The sequence below is a fragment of the Fundulus heteroclitus genome, chromosome 4 (assembly GCF_011125445.2).
Source record: "Fundulus heteroclitus isolate FHET01 chromosome 4, MU-UCD_Fhet_4.1, whole genome shotgun sequence".
Taxonomy (NCBI): Eukaryota; Metazoa; Chordata; class Actinopteri; order Cyprinodontiformes; family Fundulidae; genus Fundulus; species Fundulus heteroclitus.
Genome location: NC_046364.1, coordinates 30546319 through 30559636, shown reverse-complemented (window position 1 = coordinate 30559636; position 13318 = coordinate 30546319).

Below are 13318 nucleotides of genomic sequence, written 5' to 3'. Positions count from 1 at the left end.
AAAATACACTGTGAGTTGGGAACATGTCTTAATAAACTCTGTGGTTAATAAATCCCTAGCCGCAGCTTTCTTCTATTCCTTAGGTTAGAAATTACATGGTGTGGTTCAAGAGGGAACCAAATGAAGAACATGACTGTGGCAAAAATAGTTTCAATCTTAAAAACCAAAATTTACAAAGGCAATAACAGGGGGAACAGGCCCTCCAGGTGTTTGGGTATAGGTTTCCTGTTGTGCTCATGTTTTCAGTATCTCCCTGTTGTTCATTTACAGGAACATCTCAAAGAGTTGGAGTATTGCATCAAAGTACAATATTTTTGTTGTCAGTCATCTCAGAAAGAGAAACTATTATATATAATAATTTCAAATAGGGGGATATATATTCTAACTCTTTGTTTCTTGTAATTTAGGTGCTTATAGCTTACAGATAATGAAACCCCAAAATTCAGCATCTCAGATAATTTGAATACTGTAAAAAAGTTTGTTATTGTTGGTAATTCATGGTGTAACACGTTAATCAGCTAATTAACTCACAACACCTGCAAAGGTTTCCTAAGCCATTGAAACAGACTCTAGGTCATTAAGTGACACAATCACGGAGAAGACTGTTGACTAGTCATCGGCACCCTTCATGGGAGAGGAAGTCACTAAAGGTCAACATTGAAGAAGTTGGCTGTTCACAGAGTTCTGTATCCAAGCATATTAACAGAAAATTGAGTGGAAGGAAGAAGTGTGGGTGGAAGAGGTGCATCAGTAACACGGAGAATCGTTGCCTTTAGAGGATGGTCAAGTAAAATCAATTCAAGAATTTGGGGGAACTTCACAAGGAGTGGACTGAGACTGGAGTCAGTACCTCAAGAGGTAGTACACTCAGATGAATTTTACATGTGGACTACAAGTGTCTTACCTGGGCTAACAAGAAAAATAACCGGACTGTTGCTGTCACGGATTTTCCTTGAAGACCCTTGAAGCCGAGATGACCGGGGGGGTTATGGAGTCGGGATGGAGAGAACCAGCAGCGGAACAGAGAACCAGGATGGAGTGAACCAGAAGCTGGAAAGTTTAGGAAAACGGTATATATTCAGACACATACAATTATTTTCAATCAATTGGAATATGTGTTTTGATTACGCTCGTTTGTCAGATTAAAAGTACCTTTTTGAAAACAACCTTAAAGCCAGTACTAAACATCCTTTTCAAAAAACCATCATAATTAAAATAAATAAAGATTTGATCCGCCCGTGCGTGATTAAACTACATTATGCTCTGCTTTAGTCAGTTCCACGTACTGAAATAAGTAATTTTTTCAGTAGCTTGCAGAAGTTACAAAGGTTTAAAAGGATGTCATTGTGCAAAAGTATCAGTCAAAACGAGATTACAAAGTAATTCCACAGGATCTTGAATGCGAAAACAGTGATGTTAAAAGAGCACATGTCTCCAAAATGAATTAAAAGTAAAGACTCAAACTGGTCAGGAAGGCTTCCAAGAGACTGACAGTAAACACAGAAAGAGCTGCTAGGATTTCTGTTAAGCACCGGTAGAGTTTCACAAGCGATAACCATATATCTGGATTAAGGATTGGGATTGTAGGACAAAAGCTTTATTTTCCAAGAAGAACATATCATAAAAACTCCTGGGAGTGTTATGAAACAACTTTTACCTTTTGAGTCACAATCTTAAATAAGATATTTCAGACCTAGAACTGACAGCACACAAAAAGAACACCAAACTTTACTGTTAGGATTAATTTTTAATTTAGATGATTTAATTTAGATACTTTTTTGCAGCCCATTAATTTTTGAATTCATGCCCTGGAAAACTTTGTTTCCTTTTAATAATAATGTTTGAAACCAATTAGTTTGTGACAGCTCTCATAAACTGTGGCTTGACCAACATCACCTTACTATTATATGCATAAAGCATGTTGGAGACAAGTGCGAACATGCGCTCTTTATCCACTTTCCAGTGCATCCAGAACTTCTCCACAGTCTATTAGCCGGAGCAGTGGCACCTGCAGGGGCTGACACCGAGATGTATACACACGAGAATCAGGACCAGATGCAGCTTGTAAAGGCTTGTCAGAGTTTGATAAATTCTTCATTGGTCATGGCCGTCTTTGTCTTGTTGTTATGTTCTGTGCTGACAGCTAAGAAAGAACAGGAAGACAGGTTTTATGAGTTTAGCTTAGGGACTACAGAGATGACACCACGCTCTCCGCAGGAATTAAAATCTTCTGTCACACCTTACAAATACATCAGCTACTCTTGTTATGGCATGAGGAAATCTGAACTGGGTGTAGCTGCTTTATCTAATTTTATTAACTGACTGTAATGTGGGCAAATATGTGGAGAGTGAGTTTTATTTTTATTTTGCTTAAAGGTCTCTACTGCATGTCAGTAATTTGAGGTGTTTTATTATGACAAGTTAAATCATGCAAACATCATCCTGCTTCAATGCTTTGCTTTTTCTCCTTTTTCTACTATGGTCAACATAAAAGTTGTAGTTTAGATTTGTCAAATTGGGGCTCCGTTGAGAGGTTGTGACCTACATGCAAGAGAAAGGCTGTACTTCTTGAGCTGCCACAGGAAATGCTGTCTCTGCTGGGTTTTCTTCTGAAGCGTGTCTGTGTGTGAGGACCAGCTCAGGTCCCGAGTAAGTGGGGTTCCTTGGAACGTGTGTACAGGATGGAGACATTGTGGGGGAAGTTCTCTGGAAGTCCACCACAGTCTTGAGCGGGCTGAATCCACTTCCTGTCTGTATGCAGACTCATCACAATCATTCATCACACCAGTGACAGTGTTGTCATCTGCACATTTCAAGAGTTGGACAGTCGCGCCCAATGAGGTGCAGTCATTTGTGAACAAGGAGGTGTGGGGAGACAAAACACCTATGGGGGGGGGGGGGGGGGGGGCTGCTGGTGCTGATGGCTTCTGAGAGAGAAAAGATGCTGCCTAGCCTCACCTGTTGCTGCGGGTCACTCAGGAAGATGGTGACAGACATGAGGTGGGTGAGCTTCCGGTGGAGGATGACTAGGTTGATGGTGTTAAAAGCCACAAACAGGACCCTGGCGAACGTCTGTGGGTGATCGAGGTGGTGCAGGACGAAATGTAGTCCAAAGTTGACTTTGCCATGTTTGCCTGGTAAGCAAACTGCAGCGGGTTCAACAGAGGGCCTGTGATGTCCTTCAGAGACGTCAACACCAGTCAATTAAATGATTTCGTGACCACAGACGTCAAAGTGACAGATCTGTAGTCATTTAACTTTGTGGTGGGCCATTTTTTTTGGGGACCAGGATGGAATGCCACACAGCTTCAGAGACTTCTTGAAGATGTGAGTGAAGATTGGGTGTAGTTGGTCAATGCAGGCTTTCAGGCAGAAGGAGGAAATATCATTAGGTTCTGGAGCATTCCTCAAAGTCTGAAGCTGAAAGACCATGTTAACATCTTTGTCTGTGACTTTAGTGCATCCATGGGGTGTGAAGGTAGCCCTTTTGTGAGTGTGGTTAAATGAATGGTTACAGAAGAAACTGTCAGTGGGGGTTTCATCACAACATGGGGGATGGGCTCCTATGGCTCATAATGCTCTTCAAGGTCCTTCAGACTGTAGTGGGATCGTTGGACTTTAACTTCTCACCGCATCTTCTCTTGCATGGTTCTTGGCCTGCTTATACACCACATCCCCACTAGTGTAAAAGCATCTTCTTTGGTCTGACACAACTTCCTCAGATGTGATTAAAAAACATGGTTTATTATTGTTGTATGTGCTAAGTTTCTCATACTTGTGAAATACTACTTGCTAATAAAGCTCATTCTGGTTCTTGTTCTGATTCTGAAAAGGTCTTGGTCTGCACACACACATCCTTAGAAAAACCAATGTCACAATGTCAGTCAGTGTATTCGGGTCAGTGGATGTAGCTTCAAACACACTCCAGACTGAGAAATCAAAGCAGTCCTGTAACATCTGACTTGACTCGTCAGTCCGCTTCCTAACAGTCCTACCCACAGGCTGAAGAGGTTTTCAATTTTTGTCAGTAAGTTGAAATGAAATGAATGGGACAGGGATCAGAGAGTCCTAGAGTTGCACATGGAACAGCATGGTATGCATCTTTTGTTACTGGATAACAGTGATCTAGACTATTTTTCATCCTTGGTGGGACAAAGAATATGCTGTCTGTATTTTGGACATTCACTGGAGAGGTTTGATGAGAGAGTCTGGGTGTTTTTCTGTCTCCATGTCTGTTATCAGGTCCGCCAGCTGTTTTTCAGCATCTGAAGTACAATCTTGTGGTGGGATGTAAACACCAGCCAAAATAAACGAGGGCAACTTTCTCAGTGAATAAAAAGGTTTGCAGTGTATAAAAATGTACTCCAGGTGATGAATACATGTCTGCTGCTACACAGTGACACCAGTAAACCAACCTTCATTCATTTAAAGGCAGATGCCACCTCCTCTCTTTTTCCCTGAGAGCTCTGCTCTGCAGTCTGCTCGAAACAGCTGGAAGCCCGGCATCTGTAGTACACAGTCCGGGATGTTTTCTACGAGTCAGGTTTCTGTGAAACAGAGGGATCCACAGAACTCCCAGTTTCTTGGACTGTGCCCTTTTCACCACATCTACTATCAGTTTCCACTGCTACAGGAGTAGCACCATTGTAACATTTTGTAGCTCTGGGTGTACAAAGCAGGTTATGGGGTGAGGGGCGTTATTAAATAAATGGGGAAAAAACCTACAATGTGACTGGAGGAACCACGGGCAATACTGGGAGAATCCAAGGAGTAGTTGAGAGAGTTTTAGACAGGGACACAGATTACTGGAGCAATACTAGGGGGTGTAATAAAGTGAATGCAGTGCAGCTGTGAGGAGAGCATGACAGGAGGAGCTGTGGGGAAGAATCACCAGTCAGTACAGAATGAATACACAGGGAAATGCTGAGATTAGCGAACTAATCAAACACAAGAAAATATAGTGAACAAGACCGAAGACTAAGACAATCAAAATACAGAAACCAAGGAATGAACAAAAATACAATTATGATTGGTGGTAACACCAACAGAAATACTTTTTTCTAATGTACACTGTTGATTGCTTTCAAACAAAAAAAAAAAAAAAAACAGGGGTTTACAACCTGTTTTGGTTATTCAGTTGGGACTCAAACCATGAAGCAGAAGCCCTCTTTACAGCAGTCACATACATACTAATTGACATTTTGTCTAAATCTCACATACATTTTTTTTTTTTTTTTTTTTTTTTACAAATATCGGTGTCTATTGTATTTCAGTATCATGAAGGATTACTTTCAAGAATCTAAATAGCTGAAGATGGAGGCTTGATGAACTAAAAGCCAAGCAATTGTCTCCTTTTCTTCTACACCCGTGCATTGAATCATTAAACTATAAAATCTGTCAGTGTCTGTGTAGGTGTTTACCCTAAAAACACTTTGCTCACTGAAATGTTGTATATCAGTTGGAATGTAATTACTCAGCAAAGGAAGTCATTTAATAAGAGGGTGTAGCTGCTTGTCTCTCTGTCGGCTTCTCTTAGAGAATGCAGAACATTAACAAATAAATAAATAAATAAGGGCCTCCCACTCCCACTCAGTCTCATCTGGTTCATCAGACTTGTATCCAAGCATCTTATGGGTCCAGAGCTGTTCTGCAGTGTGTGTGCTCTGCAATGTGCTATATTGCAATCAAAAACACCTGGCCTCGGGGCTTGGAATGGTCACAACATTACAGCTCACAAACCAGCCAGCCGCTCCATATAGCCCCCATAATTGTTGGACGGAGGAGGTTTTCAGATTGTTGTATTTTTATTGCGTGGCTTTACTGTTGTTGTAGCACACAAGACCCCGGGCCAAATTGAAACGCCCAACGCAGACTTTATGATCATAATTTTGCAAAACAAATAGAGAGTCCCGTCCCAAAGATCCGCACAGCACTTCGCAGATGTGAAACTCTTGTATCAGAAATAAAGCGTCCTTCAGCTATATAGCACTTTTTTTGTGTTTTTAGATTTAACTACTGAACAACTGAAACATGAATGGAAATTGGCCAGAGTTAAACTTGAGTGTGCCCAGTCAAAACAGACTCCAAATTGCTGAATTTATGGGCTATGTTTGGTGTTTTTCACTTAGGATGCTCCTAAATGAGGTTCGCATGAACTGTTATTGTGGTGCCCTCTGGATAACACGTCTAAATCTAGCTAAAGAGCAAACACAATAGTGTGTTGCGTAATTCCTACAGTGACATGACGTTAGGTTAGAACCCTCAAACTCAAGATTGTATGCGACCCTTAGCAAATTTTCATTCCAGCTAGGCTCAACAAAACCATTGTACACTTGGAGAATGTTGGAGAGAAGTGGCAAAAGTTTGATGTTTTATCACAAGCAACCACAGAAAAAAAAAAAAAAATACGTTGAAGATGCACTGATCGAGATTTTAGATATCTGGGTTTTGTAAATCTCAGATGTGCCAATACAGATTTCTTCTTAGAAAGCATGATATGAGAAAATATGGTGGGGATGGTTTGGCACAACGTCAGAAGAGCAGTTGTTACAAAACAGGATTTTACTGTTTTAAACCAAATACTAAAATAATTGTGCGGTTACTACCTTAAACTGTCTTGAGCTGCATATATTAGCGATTAGACTTGTTAGGGGCGCTTGCATCACTAAAACAGCAGTCCTTGTGTGCTTCCCCAAGAGAATATACTCCTTGATCCCCTGACAGACAGCTGCAGTGTATATGAAATGCTTTCCTCAGTGTGTTTACAACTGGTGCGTTTGCGAACCTGGTTTGTGTAACTTCGAGTGCTCTCGGGGCCCCAAACAGTCTCAAAGTTTGGTTACAGTTAGGGCTGGCTCTGATCAAATGATGATGGGAGCACATAAAGTGAAAGCGGAGTACCAAAAAAAAAAAAGAGTTTAAAAGGGGAGAATAAAATTGGATGAGAGCTCATTGTTGTTGTAACATTAATGAGAATACAAGAATAAGATTTTTCCTTCTCGTTATGACCGAGCTGCCAGGCAGGGTCTCTGGTTTCTCCCCCCCTGCCAGGCTCTGGCACCCCCACAACACCCCCACAGAGACGGCTTCCTTGCCGTGATGAGCTTTTGACAGGCCCCAAAACAGGCAGCTTAATACTGTGCCAGGGCAGACATGGAGCGGCTGGGATCGTGGCAGCTTCTTGGCCCGCGCTCTGCATTACGGGCCTCAACCCATTTAACCCCTCCTCCTCCTCCTCTTCGCTCGCTCCATCCTCTCGTTTTGGGCCTTACGATTGTTATGCAAAGCTGGCCAAGCAGAGAGTGTGGGAGGGCTGTCAAGCACTCATGTGTCCGGATCATATTTGTACAATCTTCCATCATGGTGAGAGACATGGGCTCAGGCTGTGAGCTCGTATCTCCTCTGTGACTGACGGAAAGGCTGGAGCTTGTCCTGGAAAATGATCCGCATCTTTGAGGCTCATTACCTGGAGTCAACCAGTGACTTTGGCTCTCTGTTGTAAATACCTGCAAAACAGATGTTGATCATTCTGAAGCCCCAAAAGGATTCTGGCATCATTCTTATCGGTCAGTATGATCTCCTCGTAGCTTGACGACTTTGATAAAATGTACAATTGCAAATTCAAAATCCTCAATAACAGGTCTCAGATTGGCAGAACAGGTTTATAAAGGCAGATCGTGGAGTAAACGTGGGGGGCGGGGAGCAGACAAAAGATCCACTACTGCCATCCAGTGTTGACCTGGGAGTACTACACGTATCCGTGTGACTACACAAGGATAACTCGTTACAGCCACACCATGCCTTTTCCATTTGTGGTGACTTTTATGGCTTTTCAACTGTAAACATTATTCCAAGGAAAAAGAAACATAACGCATGTGTTGTGAAATGTGTATCTCACAGAAATACTGTGGGTTTTTTTTTAACCACTACTACATTAAAACCTGCTAATTATTTGGCAAAAATTCCTAACAGGGGAAAAAAAACAGACCAAACTGCACTTTTTTTTAAAAGAAGCTATGCATGTATAACAAAATGATATTGCATGCGTGTTTCATCACTTTGTTCTAACTAAGAGACGCAGATGTGTTTATCTAAAACACAAAAATCAAGTCAAAATGATAACCTGTTATTGATTATACTTATTAAATCCCAATCAGGATAAGGGGATGTAGATGAAGAGAAATATTTAAGGCATCTGTTGGGTTGTTCATTGCAGGGAACTGCATCTCTGCCATAAAATGGCATTTGAAATAGTGAAAATAAAATCTGCGCACAGAGATGTTCACATGATTGAGTATTTGTTTCACACAAAGCAGACTCAGAGCTATTATTCTACATACCAAAACATGTTTTAGGGTGTGAAAGGTGCAGCGGGCTCCATGGGTTTCATTCTCTGCAGAATGGAGGACTGAATAGGTATCCCCGGCAGACCTGCGTGCAAAAAACTGACACATGCAGGCACCAGTAGCAAAAGTTTAAATGTGAATAAATGGAAAACACAGCTTAAATTTTTTTTTTAATTGCTTTGTACTTCTCCACAGAGCAAATCAGCACAGCAGAGCGACAGGGCCATCAACACCGTCAACGCTCAACAGGTTGTGGCACAAATGTTTTGAGTCCATACATAACTACAACATCTCAATATTTATGAGGCACCATTGGAGCCAAAAGTACGTTTAAGCCCTCATTCTGTGACAGATAGTGGATTAATGTTCTGTAATCAGATGGATCCACATCTTTGCCTTCGTTTTGGAAAACTGATGTTCGTTTTCATGTGCCAAAGATAAGAAATACCATCTTGACTGTTATCAGAAAAATATGCATAAATCACAAACAGCTGCTGAAATTTTGCTCTTCCTAAAAGTAATTTTCCAGTGTTTTGCTTATATTTTCAGAGTAGAGTAAACGTTTAGTTTTTTTCACTGAAGCCACTTTAAACTTATCCGTTTAAACTTTTCGGTGGAAAAATCTCTACATTTTATCTCCTTGTTGAAGCAGCGGGTCAGAAACAACATCCCAATTTTCATTATTTGGATGCGCCTCAATCTGCGCTAAACGCCAAACATTGTTATCAGATGTAAATTAGATTTAAACATCTGTGGTCGACAGAGACATTCACAGGAGCACCTAATACACCTAATATTGAACAATCTAGCCTTCTCGTAAATATATATATATATAAATCTTAAGAATGTAAGATTGCAACAAATCATCCCTGTGACTATTTTTACAACCAGCCCTCACTTCCAAACACCATCCTCTTTCTCCCCTTTAACGGATTAACCCTCCAGTGGGGCAATATTTTCCCATCCACATTCCCTGTGAGACAGCTGCATGACCCTCGTGAGTGTTGCAGCCACATATCATGCTTCCTCAGGCAGCCGACAAACATGACATGAACTATGAGCTAGATCACTGTCTCTCTCTCTCTCTCTCTCTCTCTCTCTCTCACTCACACACACACACACACACACACACACACACACACACACACACACACACACACACACACTCGTTTCACGGTGAGATAACTGGGGACCCCAGCACCTCAGTCCTGTCAGGAAAGTATTTGCTTTCCACGTCTGCCTGTCAGGAGAACACAGACACCTACCAGTCACAAAGTCACAGATGTTTGCTTCTCATCTGCAGCTCATCTCATTTGCACATGAATCGTTTCTTCACTTTGCATGAAATACAGCCGAAAAGCTCCTCTTTTTTTTTCTTTCTTTTCCTTATGTCAACATGTTAAGCCTTATAATGCTGAAGCAAACACATTTCATTCACGTTAAGGAGCATAGATGTCCAAGCAAACAAAACTCCGTAAAAGCCAAAGCCACATTGAATATAAGATGTCTACACACTCCCATAGTTAAAATTTGTGATGCATAAAATGAGTCCATTATTAGTGCAACACATATGTGAAGCTATTAAACTAGAAAACGATTAAAAATCGCTAACGCTTTGCTGAAACACGGTTAGGTTTAGCTTTCCAGGCTCATTTGATCCTCTAGTGAAAATGATGGCTTGCAAAGATATTAAAAAGGACTAAAATGATCCAATTGTACCATATGGTATCATCAGTAGAAGAGTATAAAAATGATATTATGTAATTTGCATTACGTATATAAATATATCATGATAGACTAAAGAACGTCATTTATAAAGGTAGAAAATATAAAACAACATTGGTGTGACAAAAATTTCTCCATATTTAATGAAACAACAGGACAGAAAGTGGTCAAACAGGAGATTTTGAGAGTAGCACTAAATGAGCTGCAGCGATTTCTGTTTAGTGCAAATTGTTTCTATATGTAACACCAGCCTCTTCTCCACATTTCTCTGATCAGGAGTGAGGTTGGAAGACAGATGCCTTTTCTTCTATAAATAAATAAATCATTTTAAAAAAAACATTCAAGCCTTGCTTAAAAGCACCCAAAACCTGTAGAAGAATGTGTAATGGTTTTGAGGAGCCAAAGTAAAACTTCTGGACACAATTTCAAAAGCTAAATTTGGCACAAAGCTAGCACTAACAATCACCAAGATAGCATCGCACTCACAGTGAAACATGGTAGTGGGAGCATCATGATGCGGGGTCACTTTTCTCTTGATGGGAGTAGACTATTTGTCAAGATATATGAAATCCTAAAAAATCTCCAAATACCAGTAAGTTTTGATCAAAAACCTCATGTATCCACCAGAACAATAATAATAATGAGAGATTTTATTTTTAGCATCACTGTGTTAAAATCATCCAAAGCATGGCTTCATCACAAGAAAACTAAAGTTTTTAACTGGTCCAGTCAAAGTCTAGAGCAATGTCTGACCAAAAATGAATGGGGGCCACAATCTGAAAGATTTAAATTATTTCTGGGATGCAGAGAGGACAAGTGTTACCAAACCAAGATCCAGATGGCTGTTAGAAACCTACCAAAGCAGATTAGATGTGGAAATTAATCAAAGTTTAGCTTAGTTTAAGGGTGCATGCAACCAGGTTACTGCAGCCTTATACTTTTGGTATTTTTCTTCATGGATTTGTTTCTTTTTTCAGTTAAACTACACAAGATGTGCAACTTGTCAGGTGCAAAAAGCTTAAAAACGTTTTATCATCATCACACGTTTCACCTTACAAAAACCTGATAATTTAACAGGGGTGTGTAGATGCTTAGGAGCTGGAAAAGCAGGCAGAGTTTATTTCAGACTGGGAGAGATAGGCTGTAATCATATCTGCAGAAAGCTGCTGTGTGCTGCCTTATTTAATCTCCTTTTGTGCACTGAAAAAAAAAAAAATATGACACAAACATCAGAGAATGGAAAAAGAATGAGCTCAGACTTTGTAACCTGGCAGATATAATCAAATCATTGTGCTGAGGGCCTAACTCGCATTAAACGCCAGTCTATACATCATACTGTATATCTAATTTAAGGCTGAGTGAACGGCTCTTTGAAGACAAAGTTTGGAAATCACATTCCAGTTTCCCCTCCCAAACAGCAAATTATTTCTACTCCCGCAGGACGTGTGATTTCGGACTCCGAGTTGGAGCAAATCATTTGCAGACTACTTCATGAGGAGCTTATTAATCTGAGTCAAGGGGTCTGGGATCTGAGTTGAAGTATAAACAACCTCCTCATCAATGGGCAAAGTAAAAAAAAAAAAAAAAAGAGAGAAAGCTTTGAGCTGGGTTCCACCTCAACAACATCTACAGATATTCAGAGTCCAACGTGATGCCAGACAGCACAGAGAGGGGCTGCAGCAAAAATATGCACCCTAATTGAGAACAGTTTGTGAGCGTATGTAAGCAAGGTATCATGTAATTAATCCCAGCGCAATGAGGATCGTCTGCAGAGCATGCTCAAGTATTAGTTATCCAACGTCACCGTGGGGCCTCTCTGGAGCCCATCAGATACAGTTTCTAAATACCCCGCCATTACACGTTTTCTTTCTCCCTTCAAAACATCGTCCGCCCCAAACTTCAGCCACAATTACCAAAGGTTATCAAGGGGCATCTGTCACCAAACTGTGACCTGCACAAACCCACCCTCATTTCCTCTCCAAAGGTGCCTCAGCGCCTGATTTCTTCCCTATACCCCTATTCAGGTTGTTTAAATTAGGAGAGCTTACAGTCCTCTACCGAGAGTTGTGGGAAAGGAAAGGCAGCTTGTAAAAAAAAAAATGCTGAATGTAGCTGGCACTTCTTATCTACCACATATTAGCGGCTGAGAAATGGTGTTTGCCATATTCCATTAGCCTGCTGCCGTCCCGTCATCGCCTGCCATTCCCAGCAAAAACATGATCCAAATGCAGTCCAGATGTCTCAGCCATCAAGCCTTAATAACTCACTGCCCCACATTAATCTTATCAAGCGTGTGATGGATTCCTGTCTGATAACATCTCACAGGGCCTCAAAATATAAGTTCCTGCAGCTGACCACAGCTGATTGGTAACACCCCCCCCCCTCACACACACACACACACACACACATTACCTCACTCCTAAATGAGCCATAATCCTAACAATAAAATAGATTTAATTCAAATAAAACACTATTTTTCATTTACATGAAGACGACCAATTCTATTATCTGACCACTTAGATTTACATCTCTGCACTGTTTATTTTTTAGAAATACTGTTTTTTTTTTTTTTTTTTTTAAAGTTTCCTTGAAATTTCCTGATCTACATCTAGGAAATATTCCACATAACTCAAGCGTCTCACTTAATCACATCTCTGTGGTGTATGAAGGGTCTGTGTTTTCCTTAGATGTGGCTTTGCTTCTGCAGGCCGTAAAATGCATCCAACTGTAAAAGAAATACAGCAGAAAATTACTTTTAATTTGCATGTTTATATTGCTTGTGTTCTCCTATTGTTGCCAGACTTAATTTGTGGATGGTGGAAGACTTCGTAAAATAAATCTGAGGGATAGAAAATATGTGCAGATATGCAACAAAGTGTATTTTCCCACAGCCAATTCCTGCAAAGTCAACAACTCTATGCAACCAGCTTAGCTTCCTTATAAATACAGTAAAGTTTTATAAACTCTGTGCTTGTGACATCATCGTATCATTGTTGCAATGGGATAGTAACACATGTAACGGAATCTGAATCTTTTATTTTTCACGATTTTACTCATATGAATTAAATTTATTTTTGCGTTTCAGACCTAGTTCGAGGCACAAGCAAACTATGACGGTTTATTAGGCCTCCCGTCCAGCATGTGGCACCAATAGCACCTGGCTCTCACAGAAGCATTTGTGGACAATAAGCATTCAAAAGCTTGGATAGCAAATTTTAAGTCATTTTATATGTATAAATATAATATAA